Genomic DNA, 25,372 nt, shown 5'->3' with positions numbered 1-25,372 from the left:
CTAGATGACATAGAGATCTCGTCCTTGGTGGAGACATTCAATGGTGTATGGTTGTGGGTGTGGTGTGGTCGGTATGCCCAACCGCTTAACGACCTTTGCTGAAATGAGGTTATGTTTGTTGTCATTGTCAAAAATTATCTGCAACAGAGAACCCTTCACTCACGTATTTGAGTGGAAGATATGCCCCCCCTCCTTTGGATCTTTGAGCTCAACCTTCTATACCTTAGTGGTTGCAATGGTGGGATTGGGTTCCGCATCAATAATATGCTTCCCCTTTTCATTCCCCTTATCCGGTTATGGCTCAGAATCAGAACATGCATCAGACTCTGAAGCTTTTAGCTCGACCACTAATGATTGCTTGGCACGAAACTCATTTTTGTTGTGAGTGGGGCTCTTGTGGAATTCACACCACTTTCATGTGTCCTTCTTTGCTTGCAGCTTCAATGGGTTGTCCTGGGCTGCTCAACCTTGGCTTTGTCCTTTGTTCTATGGTTTGGGGGTTATCTTTCCCTTCTTCTTATTCACAAATCCAAAGTTGTGCTTCTATTGTTTAAATTTTTGTTCAATCTTGGCAACTTATCAGTGTGTCGCACCAAGCGACGAGATATCCAAGAACTCCATTTCTTCCTGAATGTATTTGTGTAGATGACTGTAGTAGTTACTCACCAGATGTCACTCAGAGTCTTTGATACCCAACTTTGTGAGTAGAGTCTGAAAAATATTTGTGAACTCATGCACATCTTGATCCCCTTGTTGTAGTAGTGTGGTCCATTGTATGTACTTGTCTTCATAGCTCCCCACAGGGTAATATTGTTCCTTGATAATGTCACAGAAAAGAGTTCCAAGAGGGTGCAGTGGTAAACAAAGACAGTTCCTTAGCCCTTTTATCATAGTAAGTTTCCCACCAGCCCTTAGGATGGGGGACATCCTTAAGCAGTGCGAAAGTAATATTTTCTCTATCGAAGAAATTATGGACCGAACAATAACCTTCCACTAGATTCAACCATTTATCTACAACATCTGCATCTATTTGAGCTTTGAATATAGGGATGTCAAAGTTAACTTGTACCTTGAAGGGGGCGACGCCTCCATAGTGACTGTTGGATGAGGATGTGTTGATTGCAGGCATCCATCGGAGGATCTGGGAAAAGTTTCCATCATCTCGTTCCTTTGCTGCTCGAGGGATCCTTTGGGCAACAATTTGATAGGATATCTTGCTCCTTCCTCTTCTTTTTATTCTACCATGGGAGGTCGTCGATGACGATGAGGATTATATTGCAAAGGCTCAACCAATTCAAGTCTCAACTCCTTATACCCCGATCTCGTTGGGGACATTCACAGAAAGATAGAGAAAGAGTAGACCACTATGATACCATTAATCCATATTTATGAAGGAATGAAATGAAATAAAGATATAAACATAAACACAAAGCTACAATGAAAACATAACTTCAATTCATTAATAATAAAGTACTGAAAATTGTTACATGAAGAATGGAAATAAACTAGCTCGGGCGATGGTAGATTATTTCTGAGAAGGGATGTGGCAACTACATGTCTTTTGAACTGTGTTACAATGAGGCTCAAAAGCCTATTTATTATTGAGAAACACTAGAAACCCCTAAACGTCAAAAAAACCTAACCCTGGAAGATGAAGCACCAAACTTTTGCAAGACCCGTTGGGTTAAACCAGTACATCAACTTCTCGGGGATGTAACTTTGGCATACAATCTTCGTTTGACACGTACGATACCTCGTTAAAAATATATATCTAAGGACTACATATTTCAACTATAAATGCCTATTGTAGACCATTGGTTTTTTTGTTTTCTAAAAAACATCTTTTAGTACCTCAAAATGGGTCTAGAAGTTCATGACCTAAAAGACTGCAAAAAATAGTAAATTGTGCTACAATTAAGGAAACTTAAAGAAACAATGTTGGGGGTACAGGTGGAATATGTGGGTGGCCACAAATATCCACTTTGATCACCCTTAGAGCTAATTATCTTCCCCAGTTTCCATGTGATACCCCTTAATTCAATTTCCTTTCCTTCCCAAAAAAAAATTCAAAAAAAGTTCTTGAAAATTAAAAGCTATTGTCCCCAAAGATTGTAACCATTGGACAGCTAATACAACATCAACACCACCCATTAGAATGGAAATCATTGGACTATTCAACAAATATCACCCCATGGTTAGCTAATATTATGGCACTTCCCTGAGCAATTTATAGTTCCTCCATTTGCAACTATCACTTGACAGTCTAGTGTTGGATATAGAAATCAATTTAATTCCTTAGCTATCTTACATGAATAAAATTATGGGTACTACCTAAATCAATCAACATTATTACATTTTTCTTCTTGATATATCATTCTATCCTGAGAGTTTGGGGAGTGGTCATTCCTGCCATTGCATTACAATATATGGTCGGATTCATTTATTCTTTCTCTACAGTAGGTTCTTGGTGTATATCCTCTTCTTTTTATGTTTCTTGTTACTTTTCTTCCTCCTCTTCACAATCTATTTAAAATAATTTCTTCTTAGCACACTTATGACCTTTGGTATATTTGTTATCACAACTATAACAAAGCCATTTTGCTATTTTTTCCTATAGTTTTTGTGGTGTCAACCTTGTAGGTTGTGAGAGGCTAGGAGCAACAACACTTCCATTTTCATAGTTGTGAGTGGTAGACTTCCTTGTTACCATAATTTTGCTTCAACCATTCTTGCCACTTCGAATGAATTTTCTAATGAATTAGGTTCCCAAAGGTGAACTTTACGTTGGATGTTATCCTTTAAGGTCCCTATGAAGACAAGATCATATTCTCCTCATGAATACTAATTACCTTGATATTCAATCTTTGGAAGTCCTGAATGTGGTTTGTCATTGAGCCCTTTTGTTTGATATTTATCAATTGGCTAAAGAAGGTATTACTTTTTGTATCCTCATAATGTGTTACCTATTGCTTTATAAATATTTTCCACGTCACATTTGATTTATGAGAAAAAACTCATTGATCCACAAAAATTTATTGGGTTCTAAATATAATTAAGATGCAATTCAAGCCTTTTGTGTGTATGCCACATCATGTAGATCAATGAATTTCTCCATCTGTAGTATCCATGTTACTAGATCCTTGCCATCAAACTTCCTCATGTCGATCTTTGGAATGCGGTTAATCTTCATCCCAAGGTTGGAGTCTCTAAAATCATGATACACATTCCTTTTGTTTTCATCATGAGTTTCATGGACTAGCCTTCCTAATGGTCAGAGAGGGCTCTCTCTTTAAAATTTAACTTTGTTTTAGTTAAGATGTTTTTAGGCTAGTTATGATTGTTCAAGGGGTTTTTGATTTGTATTTGAGATTGGGTGGTGGGATCTTCTTAGACAGATGGATAAAATGATGTCTTTTAGACCATTGGGCTATGGATTCAAACAATGAGGAAGCAAAACTGGATTAACTCACTAAAGGGAATGTTCCAAGGGTAAGATAGCAGAGTATTTTTTCATATCTTTGAGAAAAAGGGGTGAAAGGGTTCCACTCGGGGTGAGAAAGCATTTAAGGGTTCTCTGACCCAGATAATGAATGAGGAATGAAGGGATAATCAAGATCAAAGGCAATTAAGAATCCTTTAACCTGGATATTCAAGAAATCAATCTAAACTAAAGAGCAATTAAGAATTCTTTAATTTCGATATCAGCAGAAAACATTTAAATGTATAACTATTAAGATAGAGTGTAATTAAACAAGTTCTGAAGTATTATTCCAGTTATAACATTTAGATTGAGAAACACATTAAAGATTATGAATAACAATAACACATGAAAATACTTGTCTGAAATTCGCTCAACACATGAATCCTTGGAAATATATGATCTTTATTTATCAATCCAGCTTGTTGGCTCAACAAATGATACAATAACCTTCTGGGTCTTCTGATCAAAAAGTCTATAGAAATGTCTAATAGAATCCACCCCTAATACTTCTAATTTAGAAGTATCTATACAAAAGTTTATTACAAAATATCTCAAACTAATTTGAGATTTAATCTAGGAAAGAAAAATATCTTCTTACAAGAAGATAGAGATAACTATTGAACTGTTTCATGTTGTCCCTTTTATTTTGGTTCTACTGGCTTTGATCTTTTGCCCTTTTATCTGCTTTGTTGTTTGATCTTTCACGTTGGATGCTTCATTTACTTTAGTCTTTCATCTAATACACTTTGACTCTGATACATTTGACTCTGCTGATCTGTCCACATCCTTTTACCATGTTGTTTTACTTTTACTGTACATTAACATTTTTACTGCATATTTCTATAGTAAATCAATTAATTTCTCCCATGTTTCAGCATCAGGTAATTGGATTTTTAGCATCTTTCTATATATTTCATCTGCCTCTGTGTATTTGGCAAAAGTAGGCTTATTGATAAACAAGTGTTTTACCTCATGCTGGAGGTAAAACAAGTTTTCAAATGTTTGGTAGAGTACTTTGCCTGTTGGAAATGCCTTCATTGATGATGTATTTACCTGATCTTTTGCTACCTCTCTGATTTTCTTATTGTAGTCCTCCTGTGTCATAAACTTATCATTTATCACTAAGGGATTGCGTAATCCCTTTTCTCTAAAAATCTGGAACTTAGCCATAAATCTGTCAATGGCTAGCTACATATTTTGATACTTATCCTCCGAGCTTTGCATCAAGTTCCTCTTGGAGAGGACCTTTCTGACCTCCAAAATTGCCTCTGTTTTGTCCTCTATTTCCAATTTGATTATGAACCAAGTCCCAAAAAGTCACCTGAGGTTGACCCGGATCAGCAGAAAGTGTATAATTATCTGGAAACATTGGAGCAAGCAGCTGCTGGCCCAAGCAATGTTCAACCTTTAGAGCAACAAGTCCACTCCTTAAAACAGGAAATTTTTGAGATTGAGGTTCTAAATCGACATATCATGCAAGAAAATGAAAAGTTGAAAGAGCAAGCCAAATTGGATAAGATGATTCATGATAACACCATGTTACATTTGGGCCTGTGGCAAAGAAGTAACAAAAAGTTAAGGAAGAAATGCAAAAGGCTAAACAGAGCCTTGATCAACCTAAAGTTCAGATGCTTAGTAAAGAAGCCAAGGGTCAATATGTCTATACAGAGAAAGAAGAGGAGATTAGATGTCTTGGCAGAGGCATCACAGCGGTTGATTAATCAGTGTTTTTGCATGAGGACATGCAATGCCCTCGTAGTGGGGGTATGTAGAGCCTCTACTTTACACCTTATCATCCATCATTACCTACTGTTTTCATCACTTTCCTCTCTCTTTTGCCTCATTTTCCACCCAGATCATTACATTAGTTGTCATTAAACATGATCAAGTGAGCTTTGCTAATGGGTGACTGTTTTGTTTAGTTTTTGACATATTTGCAGAGATTCCGCAGCCATTCAGCGATTCCGCAGCCATCTGATGATTCCGCAACCATTTTGTTGATCTCAAGGTTCCACGTGCTATTTTGCAGAACGAGCCACATGGGCATGTTGGAATATATGTGCTCGAGGTTCCTGTGCCATCAGTTCAGCCAGCCATGTCATCTGTACCTTCGGTCAAAGGGGGTCAAGTTACGGTCAAATAAAGGCAGCTTAACGTTGATGCGTAAGCTGTTTGGTCACGTCGGTGGAAAAGATGACTTGTCCATGTTTTGTAAGCCGTGGGGAACATGATCCAACGCTGGATTCATTGCCCATAACGACCAGGACCTCCAGCTCGACCATGAAGCATATGACGTGTTCACTGCACCTTTAATACGCATGATATTCAGTTTATTTTCTGTTTTATGCTTTACGCATTAGGCCATCTTGTAGATGCCTATAAATACTTGCGTCTGCGTACGCTTATGTTAACTTTTTAGCTGCTGTAGTTTATGAACTTGTGAGAATTTTAGCACCTTTCTGAACTCTGTTTTTATAGAGCTGTTCCAGCACTTTTGACTATGTATTTCTGCATGTGAAGTAATGGAAACAGTGCTGTTTTGAAGTTTTAAAGCATCTGAGTTTTCTGTGGGTTGTATGGATGGAGGGCCCCCGTTCATGACTGCCCTTGTATAAGTATTTCATGTTTATATTTCTGCAATTTCTTTATTTCACATACAGCATTTCCTTTTCTTGAGTTATGTACAGCTTGATTTCTTTTCATTGCTGCAGCCTTTATTTTCACTGATCAGATTTGCTTCTTTGCAGGTTTTAACCCGGGATTGAGTGTGTTGTATTTGCTTTAATATCTAATGGTAGTTGCAGTTGTCTTATTCGTAATGCTGCCCTTTTTGCTCTGTTTTCTAGATTAGTTTTTAGCTTAGTTTTACAAGTTGGATGCTAACTAATTTATGTTCTCTTTATCATGAATGGTTTATCTTTCAGAGAACAGAACACTAATTAATTGCAGCTTGTTTTTAAGTAGTCTTGGCTTGTGGCACTAATACTTTTTTCCACTTGTTACACATAATCACATATGTAGGAAGCAGTATGATGGAAAAGGCTTAGTAGTGTTATAATTTGTCATTTAGAGTTTTTATCAATTCTTGGATTTGTCTTCAGCTACTTCCTAATCGTGTTTTACACAGTACTATGTGGTAGAAGCAGGGAGTTAGGAAGAGATAACCCTTATCATCAGTCCTTGAAGTGATTTTCTTATTTCTTTTATTTGCAGAAATATGAGTAGAGACTAATGCCATTAGAACGTGGTCATTTGCTTTCAAGTCATTTTAAGTTATTCATTTCTTTCAAGTTCTTTTCCTTTACAAATTCAGCAAGTAATTAGAAATCACCAATCACACACTTTCACTCATCTAGAACTCACTTTTCACACACTTGCACTCATTTGTCTATAATCATCACTCCATCTTAGGAAGATAAGTTAACCATAAACAACACCCCAAACGACAAAAGCTCTAAGAGGTTGCTTAAGTACATATAGTACACCTTCACTTCATCAGCTTACGAGCCCCGGGTTGACAATTAATGACACCAATTTAGGAACACTAAATTGACTAAACATTTTGGCGCCGTTGCCGGGGAAGTGAAATTAAGTAGCCATACTTAGAGAAAAAAAAAAAAACATAAAAATTTCAAGGAAAGAAGTTAATAACCTATCCAAGTATGCTCTCCTCTTGCACTTCAAAGTGATCTGGAGGATCAGAAAGGAGAAAGTTATTGATTTAGTAGTTTCTTGAGTATGCTCTCTTCTTGCACCTAGAGTGAACTGGAAGATCAGAAAAAGAACTATTAACTTGACTTGAAAAAAAAAAAAAATGACATGCATAGAGCTAGAGATTCTAGAGGAAGGTTTTTAGCTAGAGCTCGAAGTTCAATTTTTACAAGTCCATCTGCTTCAAGGGATAGACAAGAGACACCCCCCTTATCTCCAACCGAAACTCCTAGTCCTATAATTCCTGGAATTCAAGAGCCAAGAGTTGACTCTCCTACACCTTCTATTGAGTTTGAACCAGGAAGAGACTCTTCTCTTTCTCCTACAGGAAGACCAATTGTAATTGAGGAATTGGAATCATCTGAAGAAGAAGGAGAAATCTCTTCTCATTCACCTTTTGTAGAGGAACCAGAAGATTTTGAAATCCCTAGGAGAATCATCATGGCAGAGGAAGAAGGAGGAGGTAGAGGTAGAGGTAGAGGAGGAAGAGGAAATAACAATAACAATAATGGAGGTAGAGGTCCCATTGGAGGAGGAAATAGAAATGGGGATAATTCATTTGGGTTTCCCATTGTTAATGAGGATTCCCGAGCCACTATGAAGAACATATCACCATCTGTCCTCCCTAACTTCCATGGGTTAAGGACTGAGGACCCTGAAACATTCTTATTTGAGTTTGAAGTGGTGTGTCGAACTTATGACTACCTGGATGACTCTCAGAAACTCAAGTTGTTCCCTTCAACACTGAAGGATCAAGCCTTGAAATGGTTCATGGGGTTACTCACTCAATCCATTAGAACTTGGGATGAGATGAAACAGACATTTTTGGATAGGTATTTAGACTATTGCATGCCTACTAATCACAAGGACGAGGTTTTTAAAATGATACAAAAAGAAGATGAGAGTCTAGAAGATTTACTTGAAAGATTTCAATATAACTTGAAAAGAGCAAAAATGAATACCTTGGATGAAGAGACCTTAAAAGCCCTCTTATTAAAAGCCATCAGGGATGAATGGATAGACATCTTAAACATGATGGGAAAAGGGGATATTTCTCAACTTTCTCTCAGTGACATAGCAGAACTTTGTATCCATCTCTCAAGGGGCAAATCAAAAACTCAAAAAGGGCCTAGAGATCCTTCTCTCCTTAGGGAAAATAAATCTGCAACAGGATCAGTGAGTAGGGCTGAAATCGGCAGTATGCTTGATGAATTTAAAACTGACATCTTAGGGAGTCTTAGTGAACAACTTGATACCCTTAAGATTCACAATAAACAAAAAGCAGAAGCTGAGGCGTTGGCTATCTTTTGCCCGAAATGTAGAAAGAAACATGCTTTAAGGGAATGTCCCTTAGATGCACACGTTGTAGAAACATGTGTAATTTGCTCAGAAACTCATGAGACCAAGGATTGTCCTTCAATTCCTGGCCTCAAAGCAGTCTTTCAAGAGGATCCAGATACACTTGAATCTCTCTGTTTTATTGCAAGGAGACCTTGGCAAGGACAACAGAATCAAGGGTTTAACAACTCTATGAATTCTCAATCCCAACCAAATTGGAATCCTTGGCAACAACCTTGGCCTCAACCTCAAAATGCTTTCCAAGCATGGATGCAAAGCATGCAAAATCCTTATGGGAGATTTGCACAATTCTATCAATATCCTCCATCATTTCAGAATCAGCAAGCCCCACAACTTCCAAATCAAGGTCAACAACTATCATTGCCATACCCTCAACAACAACAACCTCCTCCACAAAATCAAAATTCTCAATTAGCACTACAATCCCAGCAGAAATCAAATCAACTTCCCTCTCAGCCATTACCAAATCCAAATAATAGGAACCCTCAAAATGCTTACATGATGGAAGGTCAACCATTCCCTACCTATATGGTTGTTCCTCTCAATGAAGTACAACTCAGATCAGGTAGAATCCTAGATCAACCTTCCACAAGTGTTCAACAACCAAGCATTTCTGAGGAAGAATCTCTCAAAGTCAATAAAGGTTCTGAAGTATCACTTCAAAACCAAAATATCCAAAAAGAAAAAGAAAAAGAATCAACCTCTACAACTCCCATAGTTGAGCAACCTACACCTGCAGCTACACCTCCTTTTCCTGAAAGATTGCAAATTGACAAAGGGGTGGAAAAGCGGATATGGGTGCCTGACTATAGCTTCCTAGATGAATTGAAGAATGTATGTATCAAGATCCCCTTGTTACAAGCCATTAAGGAAATTCCCATTCTAGCGAAGACAATAAAGGAGTTGAGTTTGAAGAAAACAGTAAAAAGAACCAGAGATACCAAAAGGATATACCTAGTTGGAAAAATTGCAGACATTATGATGGGCAAAATTACCATGCAAAAGTATGTGGATCCCGGTAGTCCTATTGTCAAAACTCATATTAATGGGGTTGAAATCCCAAATACTCTGATTGACTTAGGAGCCGCGATCAACATCATGAGTAGACAGACCATGGATCAGTTAAAGCTTCCTAACCTTCTCTTTACACCTACTTTGCTGCAGCTTGCAGATAGATCAATCATTAAACCTGATGGTGTATTGGAAGATATTCCAGTCTCTCTAGATTCTTGGGAATATCCCGTTGATTTTATGATTTTAACTCCCAAGAACAATCTAGGAGGACATCCTCTTATCTTAGGAAGACCTTGGCTGGCCACAGCTGATGCTTTCATAAGCTGTAGGTCTGGAGACATGTATATATCAGATGGTAATTCCACCAAGAAATTTAACTTGTATCCTCCAGCAAAGGCTATAACAGAAATAGGAGAAGATGAATGGGTAGAGGATGAAGATACTATACAACCAGTTCTAACCATCTCTGAGATCAGTGAGGATAGTCAAATTCTAAATACATTAGAAAATTTTGAAGTATCTTTAGAATATGACTCTGAACATTTTCAGATAGATGCAGACATTGAATATCTCTCCTCTAGACAAATGTCTCTCTTCTCAATGGAAGAGTTTGGTAGTTCTACAGTTGAAATCCTTCCAGGAAAAACATTAAACATTAACAAAAACTTGGGAAGACCACAACAAGAAGAATTAACTAAACTGTTGCAAAAACATTCCACTGCTTTTGCATGGGAATACACTGACATGAAAGGAATCGATCCTAAGACTTGTATTCATCACATCTACACTGAAGAGAATAGCAGACCTATTAGGCAACCACAAAGAAGGATGAATCCAAACCTTAGGGAAATCGTGAAAGAAGAACTCCAGAAATTGCTCAAGGTAAACTTCATTTACCCCATTTCAGATAGCCAATAGGTTTCTCCCTTGGTTATAGTGCCCAAAAAGAATGGTAAATGGAGAGTTTGCATTGATTATCGAGAATTGAACAAGGCAACCTTAAAGGATCATTTTCCTCTACCTTTTATTGATCAGGTATTAGACACTTTAGCAGGTAAAAAGTATTTCTCATTCTTGGATGGTTTTAGTGGGTACAATCAAATTCAGGTAGCACCTGAAGATCAAGACAAAACCACATTTACTTGTCCTTGGGGAACTTTTGCCTACCGAGTACTCCCTTTTGGATTGTGCAATGCACCTGCTACATTTCAAAGGGCTGTATTAGGAATCTTTTCAGATCTGATTCATGATTGTGTAGAGGTATACATGGACGATTTCACAGTTTATGGTAATACATTTGAAGAAGCTTTGGAAAATTTGGAAAAAGTACTGGTAAGATGTAAGGAAACAAATCTTTCTTTAAGTCATGAAAAGTGTTTTATGATGTTTACTGAAGGGATTGTTTTAGGACATCATATTTCAGGAGATGGAATTAAGGTTGATAAATCCAAAGTTGAAGTCATCTCTAAGTTACCTGTTCCAAATTGCCAGAAGGATGTTAGAAGTTTTCTTGGGTTTACTGGGTATTATAGAAGATTTATTGAAAACTTCACTAGGATAGCATCTCCTCTTTTCAAATTGCTTACCAAAGACTGTGAGTTTAAATGGGATCCTGAGTGTCAATCTACCTTTGAAGCTTTAAAGTCTAGAATATCTGAAGCACCCATCTTAAGGGGACCAAATTGGAAACTCCCTTTCCACATCTCTACTGATGCTTCAGATACAGCTCTAGGAGCTGTTTTGGGACAAAAGGATTTGATCCCTTATGCCATTTATTACACAAGTAAGAATTTGACTCCTACGGAGTTAAATTATACTGTTACAGAAAAAGAGTTCTTAGCTGTGTTACATGCAATCAACAAGTTTAGACATTACATAACCGGCTATGAAACCTTTGTCCATACTGATCACTCTGCCATAAGATATTTAATGAACAAACCTGTCACCAATGGTAGAGTTACAAGATGGCTTTTACTCTTGCAAGAATTCAACATCACTGTGTTAGATAGACCTGGAAAGCAAAACACAGTAGCTGATTTCTTGTCTAGAATCCAAAACACTAATGAAGATTCTCCAGTAGAAGATAAGTTTCCAGATGAATACTTGTTTGCAGTGACTACCAAAACTCCTTGGTATGCAGATATGGCTAATTATCTTGTTACAGGGAAACTTCCTCTACACTTATTTCCTAATGAGAAAAGGAAAATCATTCGGGAGAGTTCACATTATTCTTGGATTTCTAATGAATTGTTCAAAACAGGGCCAGATTGTATAATCAGAAGGTGTGTTCGGGAAGATGAAATGCCTGACATCCTTAAGGCATGTCATGATGAACCATGCGGCGGGCACTTTGCGGACAAAAGGACAGCCTATAAAATCCTTTCTCTAGGATATTATTGGCCTTCTCTCTTTAAAGATGCAAAGCAGTATGTTAGAAGGTGTGACAGCTGCCAAAGAGTTGGGAAACCAACTCCTTCAAATGAAATGCCTCTACAGCCTCAGGTATGCATCGAACCCTTTGAGAAATGGGCTCTAGATTTCGTTGGACCAATTAATCCACCATCAAAGCAAAAGAAGTATATACTGGTTTGTACTGATTATGTTACTAAGTGGGTAGAAGCAAAAGCATTGCCTTCTGCCACTGAAAATTCAGTTGTTCAATTTCTTTTTGAGGATATTTTCACTCTTTTTGGTGTCCCAAGGGAAATTGTGACAGATCAAGGCAGCCAGTTTACATCTAAATTGATGGAGAAGCTGATGGAGGAATATAAGATCAAGCACAGAACATCTACTCCCTACCATCCGCAATCCAATGGTCAAGTGGAATCTACCAATAAAGTTCTTGAAGGCATTATCACCAAGACTGTTCATCTTCATAGAAGAGATTGGGCGGAAAGGCTCCCTGAAGCCTTATGGGCCTACAGAACCACATGGAAGAACACAACAGGACATTCTCCCTATGAACTTGTTTATGGGAAGGAAGTCCTGCTTCCTATTGAGTTCCAAATCAAGACCTTCAAGATGGCAGTCCAATTGGGAATGAGCCTCTCAGAAGCCCAAAAGCACAGAATGGACCAACTGAATGAGCTAGATGAAATGAGACAAGATGCAATTTTAAGGACTGATCTAGTTCAGCACCAAAGATCTAAGTGGCATGATCGTCATATCAAGGAAAGAAAGTTTCAGAAAGGAGATTGGGCTCTATTGTTTGATTCAAAATTCAAAGACTTCAAAGGAAAGTTTCAAACTCATTGGCTTGGGCCATATGAGATTGATGAAGTCTTTAGCAATGGAGCAGTTCGAGTAAAAACTATTGATGAATTTCATACTCCTCTTATTGTGAATGGCCACCGCTTGAAAATCTACCAGAAGCCATTCTCAAAAGAAGAGTTTGTCAAATTGTTCAAAGAAGATTCTGCAATCAGGTTGGTGGAGAAGGATTCTTCTCCTCCATCAGCCTAATCTTTGGTTTTTGAAAAAAAAAAAAAGAGAGAGAAAAAAAAAAGAAAAAATAAAATAAATGTATGAGCCTGAAAACCAATCTCTGATTGGCAGTCTCATACAGAAAACCTGAGGTGAAAATCAGGGTCACCTGACACCTCATGTTTTCCAAAAAAAAAAAAAATCTCTTTCTCTCCTTATTTCATCTCATTTCATCATCACCACCATTTCATCCACCATTTCATTCATTTTCACTCCACCTCATTTTTTTCATTCATCCATCCATTCACTACATTCCATTCCATCAATAAAGTCATTTTTAGATAGTTAAAGTTGTTTTTGTGCAGTCGGAGGTTACTACTGCAGATTCCGCAGCTGTTTGACGATTCTGCAGCCATTCAGCCATTCCGCAGCCCTCTGCACCTGCATAAAAAAAAAAAACACACAGTCTGTTTGAAATTTCTTTACAGCTCAGTAGTCATCAATAATAAATGGAAAATAGTCATGCAACAGCCATAAATCAGTGAAGGGTTAGTGGCAAGTCATCAAAGGCAAATCTAAGCGGGAATCTGAGGTATGGTTTAAATCCTAAACTTACAGTTATTTCATTATGCAAAGTTTTCTAGGTTATGTTTCTTGCCACTAAATGTAATGATTACCAGTCATGCGACCATATACCCACGTATCTCCCAAGTCTATCAGTCCTTGATTACCACGATTTTGAATTTCACTTGCGGCTGCTTCTTCCATTAAGATCTCGTACTTAAGTGACGTAGCCTAATGAACTACGTCTCTATATGACATTAACTCACGCAGCCAAGTGTAACTCTGAAACCGAAACCTAAGGACATAGCCGTTTCCATTCATTATTCCATAACCCTTCTACCCTCTTACGCTCATATCATTTCACTTCCGCTGTTTCATTTCCACTCACACTGTTTCATTTCATTTACGCTGTGCTCACTACGCTGCTACCATTCACCATACTCTGTTTTTCCTCTCCGCTAATTCTAAACACCAGTGGAGGTCTGTTACGGCCGTATCCAGAGCTAAAACCATAATCCACTGTGTTGAGGCCGTAAATCCACTAAGTCAAGGCCATTTTAAAGCCGTGTTCTAGAACAAAGCCGTGAATTGACTGTGTAAGGCCGTTTTGAAGCCGTGTTTTAAATAGAACAGAGCCGTAAGAGCCAATGGGGAAGCTCTTAAGGGCAGAACCGGAGGGTTCAAAGTTTCTGGAGGGTTATCCTCAGGTTAAAGAGGCATTGCAAAAGGCAAACTGGTTACAATGCGTCCAGAAGTTCAGAGGCTACCATAAGGAGGTTACGAAGGCCTTTGCACGGTCCTTCAGAGAAAAAGATAATCACGTGGAGATAGGGGATTTACAATTCACAGTCACTGAGAGCAGCATAGCACAAGCTACCTCACTTCCACAGACTGGAGAAAGGTGGTTTAAGAACCGGTCAGTTCAAGATCAGCAGTGGAAACAAATCTTAAAAAAACCCAGGTATGGATACCAGCATCTTTACAAAAGGGATTCATGTTTCTTATGTTAAGGAGGAATGGACAACTTTACTCTTATTAGTGCAAAAAATTTTCACTTGTGAGGGAAGATTTGGGGTCTTATATGTTTACCATGCAAAGTTTATGATGCATTTTCTAGGAGATGATATTAACCTCCCATACTTTCTACTTTCAAGTCTTAAGAAAATGTGTGCAATTGTCCAAAGGAACCCAAGAAATATTGAAGCACATTTATATCATCACGGTCTTGTGAAATTGCTAGTTGAGGAACAATTGAAATCAAAAAGAGACACATGGGAGAGGTTTCTCATAAGAAATCATTTTCAAGAATTAGGAGAAACTTCTGGAGGGTCCCCTCAAGTACCAAAAAGAAGTAGAAGAAAAAGAGGAGAGGGGGTTAACCAAGAAACTATTGCCCAAACAGAAACTATTGTTCCTGATACCACTATTCCTGAAACAACTGCCCAAGAGGAAACTGTTCAAGAACAGTTTGATGAGGAAACTGATATACAGCATCCTGAACAGGAAATTGATCCTGGATTTACTGAAGATGATAACCAAGCAGCCCAAGGAATTATCACTGAAACTCTTTCAGAACTTGCTCAAGAAATTGCTCAGAAAAGAAAAGAAGGAAGGAAGAAACAAAAGCAAGATAAAGGTAAATCTGTAGTCCAAGAAACTTACCTCACTCCTGAGAATTCTAGTGAGGAAGACACTCAGCCCTTAGCTCAAAGAATGGCCAAACTTCATGAAACTGCCCTTTCCAAAAAGGAGGAAAAACAAAAGCAAAAAGTACCAAAAGAAAAACAGAGTACCACCTCTGTAAGAAGGAGCAGCAGATTACAAAACAGAAAAGTAGGGGCCACAAAGGGTAAACAGTCATTCTTCATTGACTTAAGCTCACCTCAAAAAGGTGCTACAAGTCCTGACTTGGAGAAAAGTCCTTCACACGCTGAGCATATTGAGACTAGTCCTCCACGTGAGGAAAGTCCTTTTGAACATGAACTTGAGCATGAACACGGATCTGAATTTGATTATGAACCAAGTCCCAAAAAGTCACCTGAGGTTGACCCGGATCAGCAGAAAGTGTATAATTATCTGGAGACATTGGAGCAAGCAGCTACTGGCCCAAGCAATGTTCAACCTTTAGAGCAACAAGTCCACTCCTTAAAACAGGAAATTTTTGAGATTGAGGTTCTAAATCGACATATCATGCAAGAAAATGAAAAGTTGAAAGAGCAAGCCAAATTGGATAAGATGATTCATGATAACACCATGTTACATTTGGGCCTGTGGCAAAGAAGTAACAAAAAGTTAAGGAAGAAATGCAAAAGGCTAAACAGAGCCTTGATCAACCTAAAGTTCAGATGCTTAGTAAAGAAGCCAAGGGTCAATATGTCTACACAGAGAAAGAAGAGGAGATTAGATGTCTTGGCAGAGGCATCACAGCAGGTTGATTAATCAGTGTTTTTGCATGAGGACATGCAATGCCCTCGTAGTGGGGGTATGTAGAGCCTCTACTTTACACCTTATCATCCATCATTACCTACTGTTTTCATCACTTTCCTCTCTCTTTTGCCTCATTTTCCACCCAGATCATTACATTAGTTGTCATTAAACATGATCAAGTGAGCTTTGCTAATGGGTGACTGTTTTGTTTAGTTTTTGACATATTTGCAGAGATTCCGCAGCCATTCAGCGATTCCGCAGCCATCTGATGATTCCGCAACCATTTTGTTGATCTCAAGGTTCCACGTGCTATTTTGCAGAACGAGCCACATGGGCATGTTGGAATATATGTGCTCGAGGTTCCTGTGCCATCAGTTCAGCCAGCCACGTCATCTGTACCTCCAGTCAAAGGGGGTCAAGTTACGGTCAAATAAAGGCAGCTTAACGTTGATGCGTAAGCTGTTTGGTCACGTCGGTGGAAAAGATGACTTGTCCGTGTTTTGTAAGCCATGGGGAACATGATCCAACGCTGGATTCATTGCCCATAACGACCAGGACCTCCAGCTCGACCATGAAGCATATGACGTGTTCACTGCACCTTTAATACGCATGATATTCAATTTATTTTCTGTTTTATGCTTTACGCATTAGGCCATCTTGGAGATGCCTATAAATACTTGCGTCTGCGTACGCTTATGTTAACTTTTTAGCTGCTGTAGTTTATGAACTTGTGAGAATTTTAGCACCTTTCTGAACTCTGTTTTTATAGAGCTGTTCCAGCACTTTTGACTATGTATTTCTGCATGTGAAGTAATGGAAACAGTGCTGTTTTGAAGTTTTAAAGCATCTGAGTTTTCTGTGGGTTGTATGGATGGAGGGCCCCCGTTCATGACTGCCCTTGTATAAGTATTTCATGTTTATATTTCTGCAATTTCTTTATTTCACATACAGCATTTCCTTTTCTTGAGTTATGTACAGCTTGATTTCTTTTCATTGCTGCAGCCTTTATTTTCACTGATCAGATTTGCTTCTTTGCAGGTTTTAACCCGGGATTGAGTGTGTTGTATTTGCTTTAATATCTAATGGTAGTTGCAGTTGTCTTATTCGTAATGTTGCCCTTTTTGCTCTGTTTTCTAGATTAGTTTTTAGCTTAGTTTTACAAGTTGGATGCTAACTAATTTATGTTCTCTTTATCATGAATGGTTTATCTTTCAGAGAACAGAACACTAATTAATTGCAGCTTGTTTTTAAGTAGTCTTGGCTTGTGGCACTAATACTTTTTTCCACTTGTTACACATAATCACATATGTAGGAAGCAGTATGATGGAAAAGGCTTAGTAGTGTTATAATTTGTCATTTAGAGTTTTTATCAATTCTTGGATTTGTCTTCAGCTACTTCCTAATCGTGTTTTACACAGTACTATGTGGTAGAAGCAGGGAGTTAGGAAGAGATAACCCTTATCATCAGTCCTTGAAGTGATTTTCTTATTTCTTTTATTTGCAGCAATATGAGTAGAGACTAATGCCATTAGAACGTGGTCATTTGCTTTCAAGTCATTTTAAGTTATTCATTTCTTTCAAGTTCTTTTCCTTTACAAATTCAGCAAGTAATTAGAAATCACCAATCACACACTTTCACTCATCTAGAACTCACTTTTCACACACTTGCACTCATTTGTCTATAATCATCACTCCATCTTAGGAAGATAAGTTAACCATAAACAACACCCCAAACGACAAAAGCTCTAAGAGGTTGCTTAAGTACATATAGTACACCTTCACTTCATCAGCTTACGAGCCCCGAGTTGACAATTAATGACACCAATTTAGGAACACTAAATTGACTAAACAGGGCTTCCTGTCAACATGGTCATGACTGGATGGAAAAAAGAGTCAATGAAGTCTGTGTATCTGTATGGTGATGAATTCTTGTGGAATAGTGGTGTCCAAAATATAAGAGACCTGGGCTGGCCTTTATTATCCAACTTCTGGATGGTGAAGGGAAATATGTCTGACTGATAATACAAAAACATGTGGTAAAGTACATATGATTACTTGAATACTCTCTCATTATGCATTCTGGTAAATTGTTCATGCATGCTTTCAGTGATGAACTGGGCATAATTGTAAAAAGTAACAGGAGGATTTCCTGGGGTGAAAATGGACATGAAGGCCAGGATGAGCTCATCAATGAATTCATCTGTGGTATAGCCTAGAATACATGATATCATGGTTACAATTTTCTTTCCCCTTCCAGAGAAAATGGCAGAAACATATGGAGGGGCATCTATAGGAATGTGCTGCGCTTCTACAATGAAAGTTTGGAATATTTGGGCCAGTCTAGATGGACTCAATTTGGTGTACTGGTCTAACAAATCCCCAATGGAGAGTCGGTTTAGGTTTGGACCTGGTTGGACTTGCAACATCTCATTGGTTGACTCAGCTATAATAGTGAAAAAGACTTTTTGGTCTGGGGACATTATAGCTCTCTGGCTGGGAATGTAACAAGCATGGCACATATGGACAATCTCAAGAAAGACATGTACTTGTGGAAACTGGTATTTGGGAAAATTGGAGTCCCAAAGGCCAATTTCATCAGTATGGTTTAGATATTTGTCTTTACTCAAACAATGAATTTTGAGTAGGAGTGTATAGGCACTTGTGTCTTTGATTTGAAAATCCTTGTCCGCCAAGGGAAGGTGGTCAAGGTCCAAATGGGGGGTTGTGACTGGTCTGACATCCATGGTGACGGGGGCAGCCATAATTCAGTTCTTGTGGATTTGAATTTGACTTATACAGGTTTATATCAAAGGTTTGAAGGTAATTTGGAAACTTTCAGAAGGGTTTGGGTATTTTAGTCAGGCACACACTTTATTTTTAAAGTAATTTCAATTAATTTTACTTAATTAAAACACTTTAAAGACTAAATGTTTTCAAATTGAAAGGGTGTCTGGTAATTTCTCTTCAAATACCTGGAATTTGGGTGAATTAACTTCAAATTGGTGTTCTCGGCAACTGCAGAAGGTTGAATGGGCTCTGGTATGGACTGAGAGCTTGATTGGGGTCTCTGCAACTTCTTCAGGAGTAAAATTGAGGTCAATTGGCGATTTCAGCGTTTGAAGGTGTCGCAATGGTTTGCAGAGGTTTTACACAGAAATTGATCGAAAAAGGCCGAATAGGGCTTCTCGGCCTTTTTATTGAACAACAGTTATTTTTTGGCAGGTGAATTATGAATGAACAGTGGGCAGTTTTTTGGGTTGGGCAAGGAGGTGGTTTCCCAAGCCATCGCACTACTTTATTGGGGGGGGGGGCGATATTTTGGCGAGGTTACCCGATCTACCTTAATGCTTGACACGTAAAAGAATGGGGACCCAGGAAATACCACTTTATCGAGTGGGTAAAGGTCGGACATCGGGTGAACCTGATATGGCTGTGAACTATTGGATTTGGGTGCTGATGGTCGGACGACAGTCGAGTGACAGAATAGCACAGATGAAATGGGTAAAAGATTTGGGGGGGTCCGGGGCTTTAATCCATGGTGGTTTGTCATTATTTACAAGTTAAACATGGGATTAAATGATCGTACGGGATTTAATGAAGGGATTATCTCAACTTTACCAAGAATTGGTGAGTTAAGAGGGTTTTGTCGGGGGCATGGGATAAAAATATAGTTTATAGTTAAACTAAGGGTTGGGGTATTATATACGGGATTTATTTATATATGGGAAACGGTATATTGGGAGCTATATTATTAAGTTAGAAATTAATATGAATTGAAATGAGTGGAGTGAAAATAATACTAAGCATAATGTAATATTTGCGCATTTTCTTCACATACACATATACTTAGGATAATAAAAAATTGTGGGTATTTTGAGTGAAATGGAATTTATCACGGGTTTTTTTACTTTTCATAGGCAAATGGAGTTTAACATGAGGAAAAGGGGTTTTATTAGGGTAATGAAGGGAAATGACTTTTATGAAGGGAATTCTAACACTTGATGTCCATAAGTCATTAAGTCAAGGGTCCGGTCCCACCAAAAGTCAGAGAAATGCTCTGAGCCTTTATGACTTGAAGGATTTTTAGTACTAGAACATACTTGTGGATGGAGAAATTAGTAAGTATAGGGATGAAATGAACGAGGGGGAGCCAATTAAATCAAGTTGTAAACCTCTGTTTTTGCTTTCTTAATTGCTCATGCACATTCAAACATATGATTAAGCATGATACATGTGTTGTTGTCCAATCAACTTTATACTTTAGCAACCTTTCTTCTACTTACCCATTACTTACCCTAACATTTTTTCTTCATTTTATTTGGGTGCATTTAGGCTAGCATACCCTTATCATTCATTTTTCTTTTGAAAAGTAAATTATCTAATTCTAACCTTATATCTTCCAAGGGCTCAGATTAAGCTGATGAGATCCTTTTATTTTCTCTACCTATCTAATGATCTGCCAAGATTACGTTGTTTGGTCAGATTTTATTCTTTAACTATAAACATAAAAGTCAAAGCATGAAATAGTCAAGATTAAGCAGTTTGACTACCATGGGTTGTGGCATGTATGACAAGATGCACACAACCATTTATTTAAGACAGTAAAGTAGTAGTGGCATTTAGACTTACACACTTTCATGATCTGTTTTTGTGTTTGGAGTTCATATATTTTCATTTTTTGATCTTTTCTTATTCTTTTTGTCCTTTGATATTTCTTTTAGGACACCCCCTCTTTACATTTTTTACTTTTTAATATGGAAAACATTTGCAGAAAGCAAAGGTATCTACAATATTACAAGGCTTAACCTTAGCTAATTCAAAATTATAAATCATATCACTATAGGACTCTAACACCTTCCATGTCCCCTTTTGAATCGTTCGTGTCTCCTTTTAGTTTATCTTTGGTTTCTCTTTGTGAGCGCGAAATTTGTTGCACTTGGTATCATAATTTTGAACTGTTCGTGTCTCCTTTTAGTTTATCTTTGGTTGCTCTTTGTGAGCGCAAAATTTGTTGCACTTGGTACCATAATTTTGATATATCACAATGCATTTCTTCCTCTTTAGGTGTCATAGTAGAGCTTTCTGAGGGCTTAATGGGTGTAGAATTCTTTTATTTGGGAGGCATTTTGGAACCAATACTTGATATATATGCTTCACTATGCCCTTTGAATCACTTCAAACTATTTTTTCAAACAAAAGTTATGCAAATTTGAGAATAGACACATTTTAGAGTTTGATTTTGAGCTTATTGATTAGGCTGAACTTGAAACTGGTATATCTCTGTGATTTTAGCCTTCCAAGGTCTGAAATTTCACCCTGTGGTAGCCCTCTCTTTCCTCTTTCCAACCCCACTGGTTAGACTGAGATTCGATTCTTCAAGATAAAGTTAGGCCAAATCTCCTGAGATGACCCACTTATGGATTGGTTCAGTAGAGAGAAATTGTATAGAATTCCACATGTCACTATTTCAACCTTCATCCCTAAAAATAGTATCCAAGAAACTACAATTCTTGCACTTTCAACCACTTTTTACGAAATTAAATTTGGATTCCCTAAACAAAAGTTATGTCGATTTTACCCAGAACAACTGTTTGAGAATGAATTATGGAGCACACAGAAACTCTAACTTCCTTAGACCATAAATTCGAAAATGTAGTGAACCAAGGTCTCAAATTTCATATAGATGTTCATCAAGATTTCTCTTCCACATGGTAACAATATAGTGTCTGAAGCCTGGTAGAAAAATAGTTATAGCAAAAATTCCAAGATGACCTCATTTAAGTAGCGAAACCCTAGGATCCAAAGCTTTGATACCAAAGGTTATGTAACCATAACACAAAAAACAGAAGAAAAGATAGATCAATGAATTCAAAATACACCTCTACCAGGGGGAAAACTCTTGCACAACACATAAAATGAAAAAAATTTGGATGATACGAATGATAAGACCTCCTTGGTATATATTGAAGTCTAAAGGTCACAAGATAATCAAGGCCTACATAACAATAATTGTAATGTCCCCAATTTTGATTTTTCCAATTGTAGAGGTCAATGAAGATTTTGTGGGTGGTGTTAAGAATAGCACAATTTTGAAATTCAAGCATTGGAGGCAATTTTGATATGGGATGCATAAAGGACTTAGAAGAATAGGAGAAATTTCAGCCTTGGTGGAATGTGGGGACCACAAAAAGGAGGCAATTCGACCCTTGGAGATAATTCACACTTGTGGAGGAAGAGACAGAGGGATAACTCCTATAAATAAGGCAAGGAGGCCTCCATTTGGTATCTTTTGACATTCTAACTTTTGAACACAAGTTTTCTTGAGTTGATTAGCGAAGTAAACCAATTTTGTTTAGCACAAGGAATTCCCAAGTGGGAATTCCACCTCTATCTTCGGTGTACTTCGAGTGTCACCCTAGGAGAGTATTTCATAACTTAGTGGGGAGAGATTTGTTGGAGTTCGTGGGACACATCAGCTCTTGTTTCAGCTAGTTCGAACTTATGTGAGGATGCAGGGACATAAATCAAACCACTAAGTTGAGGGAGTTTCAAGGAGAATTCTAGACAATGAATTTAGGAGAAATTTTATTGAGGGTGGACCAACATTCGTGGAGAATTTTAGGGACGAAATTTGTTGTTGCTGAGAGAGCCAAACTCAACATTTTAGGGCATGCGCAGAAGTATTACTGGGTAGAATTTTGGGGGTTAGATTCATCTTATCTGTGTATGGTTTGGAAGGAATTTCACTCACATCCTCTGAAGGAAATTTGCAGGGAAATCCTATAGCTAATTAAGAGGGAATTGGTGACATATCCAGCAGCTTGAATTGTGGGGGATGCAAAAACTATCAAGGAGGGTGTAGCACCAAATTTGGATAATTCTAGCAGGTTGGAATTAACCCAAATCATTTATGGGTTTTGTTGGATTAGCGTCAAGGAGTCTGCTCCTAATTTTGCATAATTTTTGGAGGATTTTTTTGTCCCAAAACGACAGGATTATTTAGCAACGGGTTAGCTAGTGAGCTTAAAAATTGGGTCCCTGGTGGTCGGTAGAATTTTCCAAAACCCTCTCTGGGTTTTTCTAGGTTTTTGGAAAGGACTTCAATTCTAATTTTGTAGAATTTTCTGGACAGATTTGAGGGGTCAAATCAAGGTCTCAACACAACCAGCAGTGCAGAATTATTGGGCTAGGCAGATTTTATGATAGATAAACTCCATCAGCAGTTGGGCATTGGCATATCGATCACCTGAGGCTTGTATCTTGCCTTGTGCAAGCTTAGGTGCACTCTTTCTATTCCAAATTGTACTCCTACATTTTATATAATAAATTGCCCATTTTTGGCGTGTTTAAGAGCATTTATGGGTTGTTGGTGTTTACTAAAAATTTTATGCTATATTTTATTACATGTTTTTATTAGCACTGTAACTTTTTTTGTTATGAATATTACAGTGGTATCAAAGCATGGTCTTGGCCAGCTGTGGGGAGGGTCTAGCAAGATCATGGAGGAGTTGATGAGGTAGAGCCAACAATTGGTGAGGCAAAACCAACAGATTCTAGAGGGAATGTAATGAATGATACATAACCAACACAAAAGACAAGCACATACACGCACATCCACATAGTACAACACCCACATGTATGGCCAGTCCGATTGTCCTACCATGCCTCATTCCTTGGATCAACAAGTGATGGGTCTCCTTTTTTATGCCTTTAATACCCTATATTGTCCTCTATTTTTGACCAACTTTACCTCTAAACCTACTCACCACTTGCCTACCTTCTTCAAGAACATAATTTTAGCATCCTTGTGTATCTATGAGGTAATTTATATTTAAAGCATGGTTTTTATGATTTCTTGTTAGTAGGAATGAAATAAGTGATTCTTTATACTCTCTAATTATTTGGATTGACTCAAATAGATGTTAAGACCCTGTTCCTACTCACCCAGGACCAATCATGCGTTCATTTGGTACTTGTGCTCATATGGTACCAATTGTGCTTGTTCAGTATCTGCGTTCATCAGGTACCTGTGCTCATCTAGTACAAATTGTGCTCGTCTAATACCTATGTTCATCGTGCACTGACTGTGTTCATCTGGCACCAGATCCTACTCTTCAACTCCGACAGTTCAAGTGAGCTGCCTTTAATGAGCCCTAGGGAACTGATGGTCAAAGCCTTACCTTTTTATGGCAACTCGAGATACGCTTTATCCTCATGCACTGTGTGTCATGAGGATGAAGCCAAATACGTAAAGGAAAACGATGTGTAATATTTTCATAATGATTTGATCATATCTCTTAAACTTTGTATGTAATGACCATTCCTCTATAAGAGAAGGCTCATAGATGATAGGTGTTAGTTAGAAAGTGAGACAAAAGTTAGTAAAAGAAACAAAGATGTAGAGATTTAGTACTGTTATGCTAGAAATGTGACTGAACAATTAAGCTTTGTAAACTTTTTCTAAAATCAATGATATAAGCAGTAGTTGATGAATTTATTGTGTTAATAGAGTCTTTAGTTCTGTAGTTTTCTCTTAGCTTTCCTTGTTAGCTCAGCAAGGGCTCACCGAAGCCAACAAGGTAAGTTTTTATTATAATTATTGTGAATATAGTTTGGTTTATGCGTGAAGAGTGACTTAGTGTTATAATTCAATTTTAAAGCATCGGATATGATTTCAATTTTGTTTTATTGTTGATTTCTACTTTGAAGAACATAGAGATCTCACCTTTCACCTACATGTGCTATTAAGCGAAGACTCTCATCATACCTAACATTTTATGTATAAGAATGCTTAGCTTCCCTCATAACTAGTTAAATTAGGAATGACGACTTTACTTGATATTTAAGTGCAGTAAGTTTATTTTAACAAGTTGCTACAAGAAAACAAAGTTGAATCCATCTTTTTTATTTCATGATCCTATAAATGGACAGACTTATTTCCTGGGCAAGAACCTTTAGATCACATGCTTGCTTAGATTTTATTTCTGAGTTTTGATTTCTGATCTTTGAGTTGTGTGAGGAAGTTAGATCGAAAATTGTAAGAATGGAGTATTGGTTTTGAATGCTTCTTATCTAGACTATACTCGTCAGACATAGGAACTTACCTATTATCAGCTCATATAGTGCATCAGCTCTACTAACTATGATTCCCTAGTTGACAATTTAATTTGTGACGAAATATCATTCATATAAATGCCCCAACAACAAGAGAATGAGAAGTATATTTCAAGGGTCGAATGATCTTGTAGAGGTGAGTAGTTAGAGGATGAGACCAGGAGGCATTTATACTGGTGGAGACTAGACTTTAGATGTTAGAAGATCGAGGAGGAGGTTGAGTAGGAGGATGCATGGGATGGTGAGGGGCACATCGATATCTCCAGTGTAGCACATGAG

Source organism: Pinus tabuliformis, chromosome 9 (assembly GCF_031772625.1).
Source record: "Pinus tabuliformis cultivar Carrire ecotype Pingquan chromosome 9, CPIR1, whole genome shotgun sequence".
In the NCBI taxonomy this organism is placed as follows: Eukaryota; Viridiplantae; Streptophyta; class Pinopsida; order Pinales; family Pinaceae; genus Pinus; species Pinus tabuliformis.
The sequence above is the reverse complement of the archived record's forward strand: the minus strand, read 5'-3'. Positions refer to the sequence as shown.